Consider the following 12753-nt stretch of genomic DNA (forward strand, 5'->3'; position numbering starts at 1 on the left):
ACAAGGTCTTCCTCTTGACACTTCTCTCCTCCCAGGTGAATAGTGACTGCGTCACCATGGACAAGGTTTATTTTCCTTACCTTGCAAGGAAGTGCAAATATCTGTCCAGGCTATATACAGGTGAACCCCTTCTTTGTTCCTGTACCCCTTTTGGGAAGCTCTGGACCGGCCATGAGTTAGTGGAGTTTCTAAACCCATCACATCTGATTTCTCTGAATCTCGTCTCACAGCCAGGATGGCACAAAGGCAGTTCCTCTCCGGGACTGTGGGAGCTGTTATCTGCTACTCCTTGGATGATGTTATTAGCATTACAGCTCCTGTTTGTTCCTCCTTCACAGACTGAAATCACTAGTGTGGGAGAGGCTGATAAAGAAACTGGCTTATATATGCCTTTCCTTTCATGGCTGATATGCTTGTCCCTTGCGGGTTTTTTGCAGAATAATGGAATTATGAAGAGAGGAGAAAAGTTATCACTGGGTTAGGGAGTATGGAGCAGCATTGTGAGAGACTGTCTGGGGGTTACTGATTCACGGGCTGGAGGTGGGCAACGTTTACAGACAGAATAAAACATTTGCCCAAAGAAGGCCACATCAGCTAGAGGTAAGACCAGCTGACCTGTGGACAAATACCAGTTTTACTTATTTGTTGTATGACTCAGGAAAGTTACTTTACCTCTCTGAGCCTCTTTAAAATAGAGGAGCAATACTTAGCTGACACAGCTGGCATGAGGTTTAATTAGGCTTTTCTGTTTTGTGTGGCATGGGTCCTCCAGTGCATTAATTCAGGTCAGTTGGACTCAACTAAGGTTTCTTTTGTTGGTTAAAAGTCTGTGTTTGTGGGATGTAAATCTCTATCCCAGGCATCTGGCTAAACCCACTTTTGAAATAAGGTGGTACTTTAGAGAGGTAGAAAAATGTTTAGTAATGACAACTGAATATGCCTAGTGCTCTACAGTTTTGCAAAATGCTTCACCATATGCTAATTCATATGACAACCCTATGAGGTAAGGATGCCAATTTTACATTTTATAGATGAGGAAACTAGGACACAGAGAGGCTATTTAACTTGCCCCAAATCACAGTTATTGAGTGAGTGGTCACTATTTGAGCCCAGAAGAACTGGACTAGGACCATGCCTTGAACTTAGGTCTTCTGATTTTAAACTCTGTTCTGGCTTTCCTTCATTGAACAGATAGTCCTTTGCTGGACTTGTAGAAATCAACCTTGTATTACCTATCTCTGTATCTTCCACGTTAGTGCCTGGCACACAAAAAGGCACCAAATAGGCTTTAATAGAATTTTTAAAGTTTTAAGCAACTGAGGATAATAAATGGATTTTGCAGGAATGGGGTTTGATGAGCCCAGTGTATTAAATACGATAACTTACAAATGAGGCCCTACGTACCCACCCCAGAACTTGCAAAGATTATTCATAACCCCATTTCTTAGCTTATTTGTGTCTTGGACTGGAACACTGGAGACTTCTACCATGAGAACAATTGTGGGGAAAAAAGTGGCTAGTCCAAAGAGCCTGTGTTTTTATAACTGAAAAAAGAGAAATGCTTAGGGGAGCAGCATGTAGTACTGGCAAAGGCGTAGGTGTGGGGATCAGTTTCTGGTTCAAGCCATATGGATCTTTATGGACTCTATACCTTTATGCATCTACCCATGACTCTAAGGCAACCAGCCTACCCCTTACCCTGCATGACTAGCACTAGTAACACCAGACTTCCAATCACCCCCTTTGTTTATTATCTTTCCTGACCTATCTCTTTTTACATTTCTAGCACTTTGCATCCGAGCTGCCACAGCTCCTGACCCCTTGCCTCATCTCCCATTCATGGCCTCCTCCTTGGGCCTGGCCCTTGGCACTACTCTGGTTCTGACTTCTGGCTTTCCTGGTCAATTAGGATGAATTCTGTTTTTTGTTTGTTTGTTTGTTTGCTTTGTTTTGTTTTGTTTTCTTTCCAACTGTCCTGAGAAACATACACTCTCATGAGAGTGATTCCCTTCAGTTAGCCTCATTTCTTCAAATTGGAATTGACCCTATGGAATCTTTTACTTCTAATGTGTAATGATTCTATTCATTCATTCCTGTATTTATTCATTTCATCTTAGTCTGGTTGGGCTGCTATAATAAAGCACCATAGACTGGGTGGTTAATAAACAATGGAAATTTATTTCTCACAGTTCTAGAGGTTTGACACCTGAGATCAGAGTGCCCCCAGGGTCACGTTCTGGTGAGGATACTTTTTTGGGTGGCAGACTACTGTCTTCTCGCTGTAACCTCACATGATGAAAGTGGGCAAGGGAGATTTCTTGGGCCTCTTTTATAAGGCCACTAATCCCACCCCAAAGGCTCCACACTCCTAATACCATCACCTTCGGGGTTAGGATTTCAACATATAAATTTTGGGAGGACGCAGACATTCAGTCTACGGGACCTTCATTTAATTGACCAATATATATAAAGTATCACCTACTTGCCAGGCACACCAATGCTGGAATACCATGTGACTCGGACACAGTCCTTGCCCCATGGAGCCTAGCGCCTAGAAGGGGATGTGGTGTAGCATGGTGGTTAAGAGAATGTGGGCAGATCTGGGTTCTAAACATGGCTCTGCCACTTGCTAGATGTATAATTTTTGTTATCTTTGTCAAGGTACTTAACCTCCCTGAGCCTCTTTTTCCATTTGTGAATGGGGATATCACCTTGTAGAATTATTGTGCTATTAAGTGAAATAATCTGTGTCAGATGCTTATTCCAGTGCCTAACACATATTAAGCGCTCAGTCAACGTTAGCTATTGTTTTTATTAGTGAGGGACAGATAAGTAAAAGATCATTAGAATATGGTGTGATCAATGCTGTGACAGGGAAAGCATAGGAGACCCTTATCAAGGTTTCAGAAGGCTTTCTAGAGAAGGTGACACCCAGTTAATACCTTAAGAGAGAGCATGAATAGTGAGGTTAAGCAAATATGGAGCACTCCAGGGGGAAGAAACTGCATGTGCAAAAGCCTGGAAGAGAGAAACAGCACGCAACCTCATGGAGCTTAGTATGGAGAGAGAAAAATTTTGAGAATGAGTGGGGAGAGATGAGGGTGGTGCCCTGCTTACTTCCTTTATCTTGACTCTGTTCTTCCTCCTGCCCCTTCCCAGGCAATGGCCTCATCTCTTTACCCTACTTTTCCTCTTTGCACAGCTGTGATTTGCTAGGGGCAAAAGATGCCCGAGAGAAAGTTGCTTCCCCTTGGTGACTTACTTACAGAATCGCTGATGCAGGTACCCCATGGAAAACTTGGAGCCATATTCTATTTCAAGACATTCAGCCTTACACAGCAGATCCAGCTGCTGCGGTTTGCTCATTACCCATTAAGGGGACATTTGCATGGAAAGAAATGATTTTCTTCACCTTGTTTCCCAGGCAGATCTGTCCTGCAGAGAGTAGGTTAGGAGAGTGAACAAGAGGTCACTGAGAGGTGCTTCCAATGCGCCCCTGGTAGAAACACAGAAAGTGAGGCTGGGGGACTCTTGTGGCTCATTTCTACTTTCCTGTGACACAGAAAATTGTGAAAATTTCAAACCTAGATTCCAGGAATGATAAGGTGTAGGGAATGGGTGCAACTGGTAAGAAGAGAATGATAGTGATGTTGACAGTGGGAGAGTATTTGCAAAGCCGTTAAAATTTGCCTCTCATGGGCTTCCCTGGTGGCGCAGTGGTTGAGAGTCCGCCTGCCGATGCAGGGGACACGGGTTCGTGCCCCGGTCCAGGAGGATCCCACGTGCCGCAGAGCGGCTGGGCCCGTGAGCCATGGCCGCTGAGCCTGCGCGTCCGGAGTCTGTGCTCCGCGACGGGAGAGGCCACGGCAGGGAGAGGCCTGCATACCGCAAAAAGAAAAAAAAAAAAATTTGCCTCTCTGATCTACTATCAATGTCGCATATGTGGCATGTCTCCCTCTACTCCTCCTTTATGCACCCATAGCAGACGTTACTAGCTGAAGGCAGCACTTTTCTTTTAAGCCCAGATAGGGCCTCAGAATCCTTCTAAACGTGTGCCTTAGAGATCCGCTGTTGAGCGTGTGGAGTTGGCACTTGTAGTGAAACATGTTAACTAAGCTTTTGCTTCTCTTTTGATTTGCGGGAAAAGTCAAGCCCATCAAATAAAGCATTTTATCCAAGATAAATCTGCACATTAATGGCAGAGATTAGGTTACAGTCTTGTGCTCCTGACCCAAACCCCCTAAAGGATTTGCTCTCTTTAAAAACATGACAAAGGCCAGTTAACAATTCTTCTTTCCAAAAAGATGCTATTATCATGCTGTTCTCCTGCTCAGCATCCTTCAGTAGCTCCCCATTGCCTGTAGAATAAGGTATAAACAACTCAGCAAAGCATTCCAAGTTTTCCATGTCCTGAGCCCACCTTTAGTTGTAATGGATTCCTGCCCCACCGTTCATACTTCCCCATCATTTCATCTACCTATATCCTCCAAGCTTGGGTCAAGTCTTTCAGCTTTTCTGAAACCAGCCAGTTGTAATCCTATTGATCTTGTTCCCCTGAACAACACCAACATTTATGGTTCAAGCCACATCACTTATTGGAGTTCTAGAGATTTTAATGGTTGAAAAATGACATCTGGACCATATTGCTCTAGATCCTAACTGCCCTGGAACACAAGAAAAGAGCAAGCTCCACCTAAGGGCTGACCTTTTAATTTATGTTAACCCTTTCCACCTGCAAACACAGCCCAGCTTGGGTCCCAGGGTTGGACCAATCTGATGAAAGTCCTACTGGCTTGAGGTGGAGTGAGGAGGGAGTAGTTAGTAAGCAAGGGTCCTCTGTTCCCTAGAGGCCTTCATTTAGTACATGTTGCCTCTTTTTTTTCCCCATTTTCTTTTTTTTCAGCCTATTTGTAGGGCAGTATCTCATTAATTAGTTAATTAATTAATTGTTTATCAAACACCTTCTATTTGTCAGGCACTATTTTGGGGGGCGGGATTTGGGAATACAAAAGTAAGACAAAGTCCCTCCTCTCATGGAGCTTGTATTCAGATAGGGGAGACAGACAAGACACAAGTAATACATAAATAATGCCTTTCTTGTCTAGCACATTCTAGGGGAGCATAATATGTACTCAATAAACCCTAGTTACTTTGGCTTACTTATTTAGATTTGTGTCTTCTTGGTGTGTGCTCATTTATTCAAGTATATTGGTTGAATGTTGAAATAGTCAAGTATCTTTTTAATTGCAATCAACCAAGATGGTCCAGAAGCATGGAATGTAGAATTATGTAGCCTAGAGTCAGTCCTATATTTCTAAGTACAGCTACATTTAGAGTACTCTTCTCCATGCTGGACACCACATTGGCAGTCTACAGAGGGTCTAACAGAGGGTAACTAGGTTGGTATGAGGTCTCGGCATCATGTTACCTAGAAAACCTTTGAAGGAAGTGGAACTGTTTTGGAGAATAGTCTAGGATTTTTGTTGGAAGGTGGGCAATGGTGGTTAATTATTTGTTGTAAACCCTTGGAGAGCTAATATATGTCAAATTTGAATATGAATAAATTTTTTTTCTGTGCATCCCAGAGGATAAAACCAGTACCAGTGAAAATACCAGGAGGCAGTTCTAAGTTCAATTTAAGTTGTTTCCAAATGGGTTACACATACAACTCCAGTCTTGTGTAGAAGGAAGCTCCCTGACCCTGGAGAAGTTCAAGCAGAAGTCAGAGAATTTATGGGGAGAGCATTCAAACATTAAGAAGATGTTTGTACTAGGCTATCTCCTATAGCTGTGTTAACTTTATATCTAATAGTGATTTGTTATAGGGACCACTATTCTGTTTTATGGGCTAGAAAGAATTTTCATGTAGAGTATCGTTTTGATCTTCACAAAGAACTGTGCTTGTATAGTGGTTAGTATTCTGCATTGAGATCTTCACAAAGAAAAGATCTGCACTATCCTCATTTTACCGATGGGCAAACAGACCTCAGGAGTCCCGTCATCCCTAGCCAAGCTGAGAAACTGTGGTATATGGCTTATGACCCCACTAATAGTTCTCTTCCTCCAGAGTTTAACCATGCTTGTTGATTCATCTTATAAATCGGAAATGACAGGATAGTGGTTTATAGCTACTTTGTGCCCTGTATAACCCTGATTTTCTTTTTTGAGAGAGCCACTGTTGCATCATCTCTGATTTTCTGTTTCAGTGCCTATATGTTTCTTGCTGCTTTTGACTTTTCCTTTCCACATTTGAAACATATATGTATATGTGTATGTGTGTGCATGTTTCCTCTCTACAAGTTACCAGGCATGTGAGCTGGTTGATCTCAGAGGTAGTTCCTAAGGGGCTAAAGGTTATGGAATTATTTACATGATGCCTGGAGAATTTCATCTTTGTGTTTTTTTCTAAGCTGTACCTTCTTTATCTATTCAATTCCAGTTCATCCTTCAAGGTCCAGCCTAAATCTCACCCTTTCCTAGAAGCCTTCTATAACCTCAGATCATGAAGTTTTCTGCTTTATTTGACCACTGGTAGCATTTAATGTACATTCCATTCATTTTGTCTTATATAATTTCTATTTTAAAATTGCCTAACATTGGTAACTTACCTGTTCCTGCTTAGACTATGAAATCCTCAATTGTACATTTTCCCCTTCCTTTGTATACCCCAAATCTCTTGCCACAATGTTGGGCACCACAACATCTGATGACTTTGAAATCACCTCTATGGGCTTCAGTCTTCTCATTGATGATATGTTAAAACATATTTTCCGTTTACCCTTAAGAAAGCAGAAGGAGCATGCAGCTTTGGCTCTGGGACGCAAAGATCTTAGAAACTTGGCTCTGCCTCTTTCTGGAAATATGACCTTGGGGAATGTTCTTCACTCCTCCAAGCCTTACCTGTAAAGTGGGAATCATGATAGTACCTACCTTCAAAGGACATCATGAAGGTTACATCAAGAAATGAGTGCAATTTTTGCACATGGTGCCTGGCACATTGTTAATGTACAATGAATGTTAGCAGTTATTGTAAGTGTTATTATTCTTACCACAGGATTTGTCAAATAAAATGACCTGGATTTGTTTAAATGATCTGGTGTGCAGACTCTAGGGATATATAACTATTAAATCAAGAGCCCTGTTTTAGGTATGTATATGTACATTTGTATGCTTGTACTTATTTATTCATACCTAGCCTTGTCCTAAAAAAGGGTATAAGGCAGCTTATCAACATGCATAGAATATAGCAAAGTAAAGTAAAATTTAAAATAAGAAAAACAATGCAAAAGGAAAACCAGGGAAGAGAAAAGCAAAACTTAGAAATGAGGATAGCATATAAAATATATGCCATGAAATATTTTACCCCTGATGGAGGTGAGCTATAAACCTGCTTTTAAGTTTCTGAGGAGCAAAGAGTAAAATAAGATCAGTTAGTTACCCAGTTTACAGTGGACAGACGTTAAAAAACAGTCAAACTGCTTATGAAAAGTATTAGGTTTTTCATTGTGGGATTGGAGAAGATTCTTTCATGGTTCCAAGAGAGCTGGGCAACGTAATGTGCAACATCCTGTGGTGATTTTCAAATATGCCCGCAAGCTTTTTGAGATTCCTCTCTTCCAAAGAGGGGGGTTCTAGTTCTCCCCTTATTAATTGTGAGCCTTCTGACATTAGGACAAAAAAGGCATTGTGACTTTCTCCTTCTCTCCCCCCACCAACCAGGATCCCTCACTCTAGGGGAAGCCAGCTGCCATGTGGTGAGGATGCTCCTGCAGCCCTGTGGAGGGGTCCTTGTGATGAGTGACTGAGGCCTCCTGCCAACAGCCATGTGAGTGAGCTGTCTTGGAAGCAGATGCTTCAGCTTCAGTTAGGCCTTCATGTGTCTACAGCTCTGCCTGATAACTACAATCCTATGAGAGACCCTGAGCCAGAGCCACACAGCTAAGCTGCTTCCAGATTCCCTACCCTCTGAAACTGGTGAGAGACTACATATTTGTTGTTTCAGGCTGCTAAATTTTGGGATATTTTGTGACACAGCAATAGATAACTAATACAATTCTCAACACCTCCTCACAGTGATCACAGTGAGGAATTTCAAGTCTGTGCTTCTTGTGGTGACCCACAGTTTATGATGAGTGCAAGCTGTGTGCAAAGCAGTCAGGGCTCAGGCAGACATAGAAAAGACTCTGAGAGCTTACAGTTTTGTAGGATACAGACATACAGATCATCAAGTGTAATGTGAGGAGGAATGGATACGTCTAAATGAAACTATACAAGTAACAAGCTCTGGGAGCTCAGGACAAAGCCCTTAATATTGAAGATTTTATGGAGGAAGAGGTGACACTTGGGTTGGGTCTTGCAGAATTGTACATTAGTTAGGACTCCTTTGGTTACAAATGCACAACCGCCCTGTCTTACGTAAAGTTCCCTAGGAAACAGAATCAGATGACAAATTGCACGTAGGGAGTTTCCTGGAGACTCTTGTTGAGGGTAGAGCCTGTGAGGCAGTAAGGAAAGCAGGATTAGACAGAAGGAGGTGTTAACACTGCAGTTAAGTTGCAACAGAAGCCTCAGTCAATTCCGTGGGAGATTGGATCTGGGATAGCCTTTCAGAATTGTCTGGAATTGAGACAAGGGGTCTGGGCCTATGTACCCTTGCAGTGATCGGTCAGCAGAAGTTAACTGCTTCTGGGGAGGAAATATAACCTTGGGTGAGACACTTTCATTCAGTTAAGGGCAATTGCTGGACCATCAGTAGGAGGCATTTGTCCACTGATGGAATGAGTGCCTCAAGACTAAAGGGGAATGAGGGTGGCACCCCACAGCATCCATTCTACCAGCTTATACTGACTTAGGCGATTATCACCCCAATCATCATTATCATCATTTATTGGCTCCCAGATAAAAGCCAGTGGATAGGGCTAGTTTCAAGCATGGCTGGATTCAGAATCTCAAACAATATTTTCCATATTATGTCTTCTGGTCTCTGTTTTCCTTTCTGTTGGCTTCATTCACACTCCCAAGTTGTGACAGAGAAAGCTGCTGTAGGTCTAGGCTTACATTCAGCTCTCCTAGCATCTCAGTGGAAAGTGCTATCTTTCTTATAATTTCTAGCAAAAATTCTGGGCTGTCACTGGCCCCCCTGAGTCACCAGCATATCCCTGAACCTATCCGGTGGCTAGGTGACTGTGGGTTTTGACTGACCAAGGCTGGATCATGTATCCATCCCAGAGCCAGAGTGGGGTCATTCCCAAACAAAACTCATGAACTGAATCCCAAGAAAGACTGGATTCTCAAAGGGAAAATTGGAGTTTTGTTACCCAAGGCTGACGAATAGAAGTCTTCCATAGGTAGGTGGAATGTCAATAGGAAGTAAAAGGAGAGAAGGTCCTTCTCAGCCAAGGGATTAGCTTGAGCAATGACATGGGAGTGTTAAAGCGTATGGCTTGTTCAGTGACTGGCAAATAGCATATATTTATGCATAAACACATTTGATATATAAAAACCTCTCTGTCTCCCCTGATACAGATATAGACCCATACTCCTTTAGTCAAGGGAAGAAGAATACATTGGGAGTGATAAATTATTCAGGTCATATTTCCATATGCACGCAGAGTCCAATCCCAAGAGACACTGTACTCCCTTGGGAAGCCTGTCTGAAAGATGGTGGGCCGAGAGAAGGAAGAGGGAAGGAAGAGAGAAGAAGAATGAGGTCTGGCAGGTTTTGCTCTCAGCTGGAGTGAAGCTGAATGAGCCACCAATTTTCCCTGAGGCTGTTCCATCATGACCAAAGAGGCCTGGATTGGCTGCAGCAGCCTGGGCCGTCAGCTCTGAGGCACATGATGACAGAGTGTGGACCTGATAGGAATTTGTGTCGCTCTCTGAAGGGTGGCAGTTTTGGTGATTACCAGGGCAGCTGGGAGTGAGGAGTTGTTTGGTGTAATCAAAAGGTCCTGGGCTTCCCTGGTGGCGCAGTGGTTGAGAGTCCGCCTGCCGATGCAGGGGACGCGGGTTCGTGCCCCGGTCCGGGAGGATCCCACATGCCGCAGAGGCTCGTGAGCCATGGTCGCTGAGCCTGCACATCTGGAGCCTGTGCTCCGCAACAGGAGAGGCCACAACAGTGAGAGGCCCGCGTACCGCAAAAAAAAAAAAAAAAAAAAAAAAAAAAAAAAAAAGTCGTGGTGCCTGGCAGAGAGCTGGGTAAGGAATTGGGACACCTTTCCTGGGCTGCTAGCATGTTGTAGCAATGCGGGGTCAGGTACCCATGAAAAGACAGCAATGCATTCTCAGAAGGACCACTCCTAACTCTGTGTCTGGATACAAGGATGCATAGAAGGTGTGTTTTGATAGGTATGGGGGTGGCATACCTCTCAGGGACAGTGAACGGAGGCTCCAAGGGGAGTAGGTGGGCATACAACATGGAAGTTTGAGTTCAGTAAAGTCAGATAATGTCTGACCTTACTAAGAGAGATCAAAGAGACTTTAACCGGGACATTGACTTTACAGAATGAAAGCATTTATCTTTACAGAGATAATCTGGTTATGCCATGTCATGTGGAGAATGAGAAAAAAATTAAGCCTCAATAGGTTATATTTTTTATGATTACATAAAAAGATATTAACAAAGCTATGGTTTGCATTCAATCTTTCTTTTATCGAGTATAGTTGATTTACAATGTTGTGTTAATTTCTGCTGTACAGCACAGTGACTCAGTTATACCTATATATATACGTTCTTTTTCTTATTCTTTTCCATTATGGTTTATCACAGGATATTGAATAGAGTTCCCTGTGCTGTACAGTTTATCCATTCCATATACAATAGCTTACATCTGCTAACCCCAAACTCCCAATCCATCCCTCCTCCACCGCCACCCCCGTTGGCAACGACAGGTCTGTTCTCTATGTCTGGGTTTGTACTCAGTCTTATAACTTTGCCTTCCTTGATTCGAAAGTAACTTTTCCCATTAGGGGATCAGATGGTACAGATCAACCAAGTTAATTCATACTTCCTGACCAAACGAACATACTTGACAGAAAACAGAAAGTTATAGAAGAGAAATTAAAGGGAGAAGAGTTAGCTGGACAACTATATGGGCTATAAGGCAGTTTTCTAAGAGAGGTGGAAGGTGGGGCATGTCTGTACCAGAAAGATGCAGCTAATTCACCCAAGTGATGAGAAGCAGTATGGTGTGATCCTGGAAAGATCACCACACACCAGTTTCCCAAAGTATTTTTATGAAACCCAAGTCCTAAAAAAATTCTCTAGTCATTTGGGAAATACATTTATCTCACTCTAGAAGATTCACAGGGAACATTAGCTTATTAAAAGCTCTGAGAAGTTCTGCAGGAAACAAAACTGCTTAACTTAATTTAACTTATTTAATCAAATGTTTCTTAAACACCTTTGAATTCCTTTTCATTTTTTTGTTTTTTATTCATAACGCCGGTCAACATCCTATAGAAAGTGCTTTGAAAGATGCTATGGCAGGTAAATTGTATGACTTTAGGAATTTCTCTCTTAACCTCAGTCTTTCTCTATAAAATTAGATAATTAGGTTAAATTTATTTTATTGACGTATAGTTGATTTATAATGTTGCATTAATTTCTACTGTACAGAAAAGTGATTCAGTTATACACACACACACACACACACACACACATATATATATATATACACAATCATTTTAATATTCTTTTCCATTATGGTTTATTGCATGATATTGAATATGGTTCCCTGTGGTATACAGTAGGACCTTGTTGTTTTTCCATCCTATATATAATAGTTTGCATCTACATAATTAGGTTAAATACTTTCTCTAGTTCCCTCTGAGCTCCTTTGATTCTAATTGTTGCATATTAGTGGTAGGATTAAAACTAGAAGCAAGGAGGCAGGTGAGCTTCTCTAAGTAATCATCATCTCTTTCCTGGATCACTGCCTTAGCTTCCTCTCTGCTCTGCCACTTTCAATCTTGTCTCTCCCCAAACTATCCCCTCCACTGCAGCCAGAGACACCTTCTAAAATGCAAATAAGATTATGTGTCACATCTTTGCCCCCAGACCTTTGAGTTTCCCTCCAGGCTCTGAGGCAGACCCCTGAGACTTTGCATTATACCAGAAAGCCTTTGCTAAATATCTCACTAGCCACCAATACCCAGTGAAATCAAACATTTTTTAGGTTTAAAAAGAAAAACACCTTATTGTTTAACAGAAATGGAGGACATCAGAAAGAAAAGATTCCTAAGACAGCCTGAATACCCAAAGAGGAATATGCAGACCACGTTGGAACTTAGTAGAAATGCTGGGACTCAGGCCCAGCTCAGCCCTTCTGAATCAGAATTTGCATTTTAACAAGATGATTTGTGTGAACAGGACAACTCGAGAGGCACTGTCTTAGAGATAATCCAAGTCATCGTACAAGTCCTTGAGGGTAGGGACAAAGGCACAGCCTTTGGAGTCAGGCCTGGTTTTGAGTCCAAACTGTGCCGTGACCTTGGGCAAGTTCTTTAGCATGTCTGAGGCTCAGTTTTCTCATCTGTAGAATGGGAGATTTAAAAAAAAAAAACTACTACCTAGCTCACAAATATATTAAATGATTATAATCATCTAATTAAATGATTAAATGATCCTTTAATTAAAGGATTAAATGATGTAATATTAGAGACAGCCTTTGTCACTGTGTTGATATACAAACCTTAATACAAGTTAGATTAATATATTGGGAAACTAATAAGCTCATGGAGGCCCTCCAGCAT

General features: G+C 42.0%; 1 long non-coding RNA gene across 1 annotated transcript in view; it reads left to right on the forward strand.

Annotated features, from left to right (window-relative positions):
- Nucleotides 1-12753, forward strand: part of LOC129392354 (uncharacterized) — a 272138-nt gene that overhangs the window by 177865 nt on the left and 81520 nt on the right. The window contains exon 2 of the long non-coding RNA XR_008618146.1: nt 7720-7974. This is a non-coding gene — a long non-coding RNA (uncharacterized lncRNA). The remainder of the gene's footprint in view (nt 1-7719; nt 7975-12753) is intronic.

Source organism: Physeter macrocephalus, chromosome 8 (genome assembly GCF_002837175.3).
Source record: "Physeter macrocephalus isolate SW-GA chromosome 8, ASM283717v5, whole genome shotgun sequence".
Lineage (NCBI taxonomy): Eukaryota > Metazoa > Chordata > Mammalia > Artiodactyla > Physeteridae > Physeter > Physeter macrocephalus.